Source organism: Malurus melanocephalus, unplaced genomic scaffold, assembly GCF_030028575.1.
Source record: "Malurus melanocephalus ecotype Western Australia unplaced genomic scaffold, MMel_1.1 scaffold_57, whole genome shotgun sequence".
NCBI lineage: Eukaryota > Metazoa > Chordata > Aves > Passeriformes > Maluridae > Malurus > Malurus melanocephalus.
The window spans coordinates 2153569-2163003 of record NW_026623289.1 but is presented as its reverse complement, the minus strand read 5'-3'; the positions used below and the strand labels follow the sequence as shown (position 1 = coordinate 2163003).

Below are 9435 nucleotides of genomic sequence, written 5' to 3'. Positions count from 1 at the left end.
TAGTTCAAACTGGTAAGTCAAGCCAAGATCCTAAAGTATCAGAGACTATTTCAGCAGATAAGCTCTGAGTGTGCCCAACCAAAATGCTGAGCCATGATGTACAGTTAAAGCACTACCTGGATATGGAACATGGGTTGAAATCACCAGTAAGTATTACATACTATGAGATGAAATTTAACAATGCTTAATGTATATTTAGTTTGTAGTTTTAATACTGATATTGAAATATTTTTGATCTGTTGGTAAAGAGCCACAGAAAGCAAGAGCTATGTTAGACTTTCTTAACAAGGCAGGCATGTGGACTTCAGATTTTGAGAAATGTGGTTTTTCTTTTTGTTAAAATAAAAACCTGATAAGAGTGTACAGCATGTCTCTAGACCCAAAGGTGACAGGATATTATTCAAACACAGGAATAAGGAAGAAAGAAATCAATGCAACAAGCATACAAAACAACTTTATGTAAACATAAAGATAGCAGGACATGGACTCAGCCTCTTTTGTGCTTGTATTTATCATAGATTATTCACTTCTTCTACACTGAAGGTGAATTAAAAAGAAAAGAGGAAGGCTGACTTGCAGTCAGGGACTTTGTTTCCTGCTATGAGGTTGTCAGAATTGACTCCAGTTTAGTCTGTCACTGAACTTTCAAATGCAGAGCGTGATAAATWGTTTGCTTGCTGTTTCTTTATTGAGCAAGTCAGTAATTAGTAAATGTTTTTTTTTCCTTATTGCAGCTTGGAGTAGCTGGGCTTAACCCAAGAAGAAAAGTAGTAATGTGCTGTGCTTCAGATACCTTCCACCATGCCACGGAGCTACTCAGCAGGAATTCTGTTGCATAAGAGCATGTATGATACTGTTTACTCTGTGCTGCTGTAGCATACATTCCAAACATTGCTCAGTGTGATGCATTGCCAAATTTAACATTTAAAATTAAGTCTTGATGGTAATCTCTTACATGAAAAATAGACACTATTCAATTATTGTGTATATTATTTCATTGCCTTCCTAGGCTTTAATAAACAAAAAAATCATGCTACAGAAACTGTGGGGAGGAAGCAGGAAGCAAAGAGCTTTGCACACTATTGAATGAAGCAGGGCAGGACATACGTCTTTTACCAGTCAGACTTACAGCTAAACACCAAAACAGTATTTTTCACTTTGAGGAGAAATAACTTGTATGGGCAGGTTCTGTTTAAAATAATGTTATTTGTTGTTATAAGAGTTCACTTCATCAAAAGAATTTGTCAGTTAATTTATCAAAGGGTTAAAGGCCTAAAAGATGTTGTAGATGAAAAGATGAAAGAGAGTCTGCATGTTGTGCCCTACCACTGAGTTGTATACATCTGCCCTTGATACAGTTAARCAGATAGTTTAAATATTCTTTTGAACATACTCTGGATAATTCTGTCAGTTGTAGGTAATGCATAAATGGACCAACAAATCTATAACAATATAACAGAATCGTAAGACACATACTTGAATATATTTGAGGGGTTTTTTTGACTTATAATCTTTGAAGCTCAGAGTTACATTTTGAAATCTCACCTAAGAGCAAAAAGTCCCATTTCACTTTGTATGTACAAATGAGTCACTCCCAGCGATTTCATTAGAACTTAATGTATTCAACTGAGAATACAAAATCAGTAACCCAAGAGGCAYTGGTTGGCACTTATATACTTGGAGGACAATGGAACATCTATGTCTACTTARACACAGCCCTCTCCTCTATTTTCCTAACTGATAAAAGCACCTATTTTGTGACCATATAACATTTGGCTGATGAATGTAATTAAACAGAAATGCAAATCTGAAGGAGAACTAATGCTATATATTGACTAAGGATAAATACACTGATTTTAACCTGCATAAAACAGTATTTAAAGTAAGACTGAAGTATTACCCAAAGAGAGGACTGACAAATTTCCTCCTCCAATTTATTTACAGCTAGAAGAAAACCTGCACAARTATATTCAGTGCATTTGGCAAAGCAGAAATCAACTATTTATTCCTTATTCATCTTGTTTCACCCTTGACCCAGTGGCCAGGCACCATTTATTACAGTGGGTGACATCAATTAGAGTACTCAAGGAAATAAGCCCCCAGTACCAAACAGGAAGGCAGAGTTCCCTTTCTGTACCACATGCAAATCTTTTTAATTCATGTGTATTTAAAATGCTTCACTTAGGCTTAATTTTGTATTCCCTCCTTAATTTTAAATTCCCTGAATTTAAACAAGATTTTCTGTAGAATTTCTATGATTAATTATGCATACCTTTCAAAATGTTGCTTCATGTGTTTACTTGCATAACACTCGCCCTAACTAAGACTCAGTTGCTCTAGAACATCAGAAAATGTTTCCTCTCCTAACTTACCAATCCATATTTTCTTTTTAAAAATACACTGTTCCAGTATGTTTGAAATTGTTAAGAAGACAGTTTATCAATCCTTACTTGACTTGTTAAATGCTGACCTCACGGAAAACTTTCAAATAAAAGGGTTTTTTTTGTCAATATRTAAGTTATCTGAGAGAAAATAAAATGAAAAACAGCAAATGAACTTTGCTGCCTGAATTACAAAAATATATATTTTGGAAAGTAGAATACAGTAATTCRTAGACAATAAACTACCGCCTCCTTTCTCAGAGAAATTATGGCACTTCACACAGCCCTTCCTACCTTTTTTCTGGTGCAGCACGTTATCAACTCATATTTTTTCTTTGCTTATTTCACAAAAACAAAAGAACACAAAAAACATCCCTTTATTTACAATGTACTGAAAACATAAAATTATCTTAGAAAACAAGTGTATCATAGAATCATTGATCCAACATGGGTGTTATTTGTTGGGGTTTTTTTTTTGGAGGTGGTGTTGTTTTGATTTTTTTTAATTTTAAGCAAAGCAGTTTCTGATTTTAAAGCTTTATTCMCATATTAAATTCAGATATGAGATTTGCACTGGGCCAAAAGTAATGTTTGGCTTCAACAATGAAGTGCTTCAAATACAAGGATGTGAAAAATCAGTCAATTCTAATTCTGCAAAACTTTAAGAGATGAAGCAGATAAGGGTTATCACAAAAGTTTTATTTATATTAATTTTCAGGTCTTCTAATTTCCATCAGAATTGACTTTTTTTCTTTCCTCCTTTATTCTCCTTCAGCTTTATGATTAACTGTTCCTTACTAATCCCATTGCCTAGTTCCCTTCACCCACTTCATCCTCCTATTTCTTTTTATTTTTACCACCTACAGATTCTATCCTTGATAATTTTTTTCAGTAATTTCATCTGAGCAAAATCCAATTCTGGTTAGSTTTAAGCTGCTGTTCCTTTTGACATGGTCTTATTATTCAAGAAAGATGCAAACCCAGTCATTTTGAGGGAGGCAGGGCAGAAAAATATCTTTTATCATGTTTAGCCCTGTATGGGTGTCAGAATTAATTGTGGGAGTCTGAAGCTGTGTCGATAGCAGTAAATTCAGTGAAGCTCCCTGTTATTTAGTTACTGTGACAACAGCCCCTGGCAGGGATTTGGCTTGTGACAATCAGCACTTTCCAAGGCACCTTCCCTACCTGGTGTGAGGACTCCTTCTAAGGTCAGTTCTTGAGCAGTTTCTGTCCTACTGCCTTGTTTTGGAAGATAAGAGAATTTACTAGCAGAGATGGGGGCCATTTCATGCCAGTTGCTCTTTGTGTCCAAGAAGATTTCCAGATATGTTTAATTTACAAGTATAAAYACAGCCTTACAGTGGAGAAAGCCTGCCAAGAAATTTTGCAAAGGGAAAAGTTACTTAGGCAGGGACATTGTAATGCTGTCTTCCAACTAACACTCACTTTGTGTTGTCTTATTCTCTTTTCATTTCCCCAGCTTTCAGACTTGCTCCTGTTAAAAAGAAACACAAACAACAAAAAAAGTTTTCTTTCCTTGTGAGCCAAACGCTTGTATTTTAATTAGCAAAAAAGTTCCCCTGGCAAGCCCTCTTTCTCCAATACAGTAGAAGCACTTACATGAGAATTGTCAGTTGCTCTTCTCATTTTTATCATCTGCTGCTTCTGTTTTCTGATAACTTTTGATCATGCTACATCATAAACTAACTAATTAGGCCATCTAAATTTGAAAAATTTGAAATAGCAGARTAATTTGACATCAATCATACCATCTAATGCACTTAATATAGATAACTTACATATAGATCTATTTTAAAACCAGAAACTGAATTTGAAAATCATTGTGGGTAAAGTAGGCAATTTCTAACAGAGATTCCAAAACGGGGAGGAGACCATGGGACTGTTTAATGACTTTGGCTGTTATTTGGTAACTGGTCAGTTAGTGCTTCATGCAAGCTGAGGAAATAACATGCCTTTGTCAGCAAAAATGACCATGTTCTCGATCCCCAGCCTAAGTTTTAATTTCCTGTCTAAAYTGCTAAATATAAGATGGAGATTGTAAATTCAGACTATTTAAATACTATTCTCACAGAATTCAGTGTAAATGGATTTTTTTTGGTAGCAACTGACACCCTCCAACAGTCAGAAACACACTAGCTATGTTATATGTTCTTATCAGAGCCAGCCCTGAGGCCAAAATATACCCAAGACACACACAAAACAAAGTTTAGCTATTTGTTGGTTTACTCTTGTATTCCAATAAATAGCCATCCTGTATTTTTTTCTTAAATGCAAGTAACTGATTCTCTGGCATTAAAAAAAAAATTCAAATCATATGATCTGAAAATAAGATCTTRATATCTATGGCATACCAGCCATAGGTATTAATGAACCAATGTATTTGGGCAGAGAAACACAGGGAAAGCATTACTGTACAAATTTATTGAAAATACCTTCAGGTATATAAAGAAGTCAGTGTATGTTTATACTATTTGGTTATGTTTATATATTTTCTTCTATAACTGCATTTTATTCATACAAGAGAAACCCAGTTGACAGTGGAGGGCTCAAAACTGAGTTTCTTAAATTTTAAATTGCAGAGTTCCAATACTGTACAAAGAGTTAATCCTTTACAGGCTTTAAAAACATTCTTACAGYACTGAAGATCTTTTCCATGTAAGCATGTAAAGCTTGTTATTGTAATTCTTTTACAACAGAGTGCTCTGTAGACAAAATAAACACCTAGCCAGTTATAACAAACAACTGAGGCTTCAACCTGGCACTTACGAGATCCAACTAGTGAAAAGAATGAAGCAAAGGCCTGAATAATTTCAACTGACCGAATAAAGTGCAGAATCAGGAATGAAAATGGCATTGTTTCAATTTTCTCTTTGACTAATAAAGTCAACGTGTAAACTCTGAACAGAACAGGTAACTAAAATAAGACAGGTTTTCTCCTAGGTACAAAATGAGAATGATCACATGACAAATTAGTTACTGTTTAATCAGCAGCTGAAAGAAAATCAGGCATTGTAGGAATAATAGCATAGAAGTTTATATAAAATAAGAAGAAATAGAATTTTGACTTCARATATACTAGCAAAGTTTCATTTTGCATTCACAAGTCAAGATTTCTGGAGATTCTTAAAAAGCCACTTCAGCACCATCCTGATCATGATGTGATAACATCCTGGGAGTGAGCAGGCAACAGAAAGACCCCTCCAAAACAACAGACTTAAAACACACACCGAACAAAAAAAGCCAGGTCAGAACCTGGCAACTTTAAGCTATGAAAATTAGCATTACTACAAAACAAAACTTAATACCAGTTAGATTACCTGAATTTGTTGCACTCACAGATGAAGACTGAAAAAAAGGTTAAAAATATATGAGCATTGTAAGACTGAAAGCTTCGAGGATAAATTAAAGGAAGTGTTTTAATTACACTAAAATTTGCATAGAACATTGAAGAATAAAAGAGACCTGATCACTGGGTAGCAGTTCTTTCGTGCATCTGTAACAACAGATGTTATCTAACCTCTCCCTCCCCTCTGTTTCAGCACACACAGACGTTCAGGCTTAGAATCGTTAGTGGAAAGGGAAATAAAGGTTGGGAAGAATAAGTTGTAGCAATATGAACTCATCTAACAGCCAAAAAAGTGGCCATGAATCATTCAAATGAACAAGAGTCTAATGTGCAAGAGGCTACAGAACCCAGAAAATAGGGAAAAAATGTACATATARTTCAGGGCAAGTGATGGAATTCAAAGACAACACCCGATCCCTGTAACCAGAGAGCACAGAAAATAAATAATCTTAGAATTTAAGAATCCAATACAAAACGACAGAAAAGACAGCACTACAATAGTCAAAAGAGAGTATTATAAATATCTAAAGCAGACACTTTGTTACAAAGATGACAAGATACTGAGGAAGAAAAAGCCATGATGTTTAAATATAACATTGATACACGTGGGAAGAGAGAAATAATTAAAGAAATTAAGAAAGCAGTAAGAAGTTGAGTTTCAGTCTATTACAAGACCATGGCACGTAATTATTGCACTCAGAGACACGCCACATGCGCAGGGTGCGACAAGCGATGATGTGAAGAAGGATGCTAAGCAATGGAAAGAAAGGCGTGCCGAACAAGGATAACTTAGCAATTCCCGAGAAAGCATTTGGAGAGACCAGCAGCCAGGGTGGGAGAAAGACCTATTCACACCCTGTTGCGGAGAAGCGGGACGCAGAGACCAGCGTTGGCATGCAAGACCCAGAAGCTGCCCAAAGGCTGGAGGGACGGCGTTTCCAGGGGCCACAGAAGCACCTACGGCCCCCTCAGCGCGGGTACTGCCGGGGACCACGGCCCCCTCGGGGACCGCCAGCCTCCCTGGAGGCTCCGGGCCCGCACCACTCCTCAGAATGGGCCCGCGCCCTTCCCCCATAGCCCCTTACTGTGCATCCCGCGCCGTCCCGCAGGAGCCGGGGTTGGCGGATGAGCRGCCGGGCCCGACGCGGCCCCGCTCCCGGCGCTGCCCTCAGCCCGCCATGTTGTGTTCCAGTCGCCCCGGCAACCACGCACGCGCCGGCCCCGCGCCGCGGCCCGCTGCACACGGCACGGCGGGGACGGCGCATGCGCGGTGTGCACGGGACWCCATCGCACCGTACCTGACCGCTAGGCGCGTGCCCGTTGTAGATGTATCCTTGGATAATCTTGTGTTTTAAGGAAAAGGGAGGACAATCCCAAGGTGAACGGGTTGTCTGCACGAGAGCCACCACGACTGAAGAGCAGGAGAATGGAGCAGTAACTGGGGAAAACGTAATTTCAGCATTGCGAGATCGCAACCCGTTGGTCCACCTACCCAGAACGGGCCCCAGACTCAAATAAGAAAGAAGAAAGAACTGCGCCTGCGGACTAATTCGCATGAAAAATGAGAGATGCAGCTAGCAAATAGTGGTTTGAGTACTAATTGATAGAAGAGCTATGTAATTGRTAACTAAGGAATGCTGATACCTTYGTTCGTTAAAATGTRTAGYAAGTGTAAATGTTGATGATCTCTGAGCTGGACTCCCCTGGGTTACCACCCAGCTCCCTACTTTAAGCAAACTAGAATATAAACCAGAAATACCTCGCCTGATGTGTGAATTGGCGCTGCGCACCCGGTAACGAGCCCGCGTTCGAGACAACACCACTCCCCGGGGATGGAGGGGTCAGCCGCTCGTGGGTGAGGAGTTAAGGAGGAGAGCCCTCGGGGCAAGGGATGAGTGCTCAATAAATCCAGAGGCGAGCCCTGGCTGCTGTCAGTCCCCCGTGGCCGGAGCAGCGCCCAGGCGGGCTCAGATTCATTCCCGGTGATGGCCTGATCCCTGGCGGATCCTGCGCGCCACTGCGGGATGGGGAGAGCAGCCATACCGCCGGCCCGGCATGGAGAGGAGCCAGGGGAGAGACCGAGGCTGTGTTCTCCTCACCGAACTGTCTCCAAAGACCTGCATTTTAGAGACCTGTGTCATCCACTCATCCCGCGGTATCCGCCCCTTGCTGAGCGGACATCCTGTGCTTTAATGGAGGCTTAAAAAGTGAGCAGAAAATGTGTCTTTTATATGCTGTGTATGTAGTAAAAATCAAAATATTAGGAAAAGGTGAATAGTTTGTCTGTGCAAACCAAGATCTTAGCAGTGCGTTAAACAGAATACTAATTTTTTTTTTAAGAATGTTCAAATAATTTAATTTAATGAAACTGGAATCATATCCTAGTAAACTTCAAGAAGTACTAGCTTGTTAACTTAGAGGCGAAGTTGCTCCCAATCCTGCGTTATGGTTGTTCCCAAACAGGCGCTACATTTCTCTATAGGCAGGGCAGAGTTTTCCGGTTTGCTTTTTGGTTTTGCTGAGGAGTTAGGCGTGTATTTCCACATGCGCGGACCCGGCTCTGGTGCTCTTGGGGACAAGGAGGTTCCTTGCTCTGTCTGTCGCCTTGGCGAGAAAGACAGGGGGCAGGGGAGGAGGAAGCTGGAACTCTGTCTTTATCAATCCCAGAGGCGAAAACGGCGCCAGGTGGCCGGTTAGCTCAGTTGGTTAGAGCGTGGTGCTAATAACGCCAAGGTCGCGGGTTCGATCCCCGTACGGGCCACAAGAGTTTCTTTTTACCTTCTGCCTTTTTTCCCCTCCTTCCACTTTCTTTCGTCTCTCCAGTTTGTCCCAACGTTTCCCACCAACTGCGCGCGGTTCTGCTGAGAGGCAGTGGGACCACTGTACAATGGCATGGCGACAGGCGGGGTCTGTGTCAGGGGCTCGAGTATCCAGGGCGGCTGCAGCACGGACCGWGCTTCATCGCTCTCCGGCGGCTGACGGAGGCCAGCCACTCCCAGCAGAGCGCGGATTTCTGCTTTCTACCGTGCGGGTTGCGCTCCCCGGCCCGAATCGCCGCCCGGTGCGAGAGCGTGGCGGAGCACAGATTCACAGAATGGGTCACGTTGGAGGAGATCACATCTCGTTCAACCGCCTGCTCAAACAGGCTTGTCCTAAAGCACACGGCCAGMCAGTTGTGTCCAGACGGTTCTGGGATATCTCCACTGAGGGAGACTTCACCATCTCTCTGGGCAACCTGTTCCGATACACGGTCATCTGCACAGTAAAGTTCTTCCTCATTCAGGTGGGACTTCCTGTGCATCAGTTTSTACCTRCTGTCTCGTGTCCTAGARGTTGCCACCTCTGAGAAAATCCTGGCTCTATTCTCTTGGCACAACCCCTATTAGATATTTATACACAGAAATGAGGTTCCCTCTCAGTTGTCCCTTCTCGAGGCTGGAAAAGCTCAACTCCCTCATTCTTTTCTCACAAGAGTGATGCTCCAGTCCCCCAACTATTCCCTGTTGCCCTTCACCGTACAACCTAAAGGAGCTCCGCGGCCCTCTCATAAGAACACTCGGTACAGACTCTGCCTGAAAAGCGGGGAAACKCGCGGTAACTCCGCCCGCGGGTGCCACCTCCAGCCCCACCCGGGGCCAGGCGCTCCGGGCGCACCTCCGCCGGTTTTCGCCCGCGCGAGCCGCCGTC

General features: G+C 41.6%; 1 non-coding gene across 1 annotated transcript; it reads left to right on the top strand.

Moving 5' to 3' along the window:
* The first annotated feature begins 8435 nt into the window (after positions 1-8435).
* Positions 8436-8509, top strand: TRNAI-AAU (transfer RNA isoleucine (anticodon AAU)). Its single transcript has one exon. It is a non-coding gene; the product is annotated as a tRNA-Ile (tRNA).
* Positions 8510-9435: the final 926 nt, after the last annotated feature.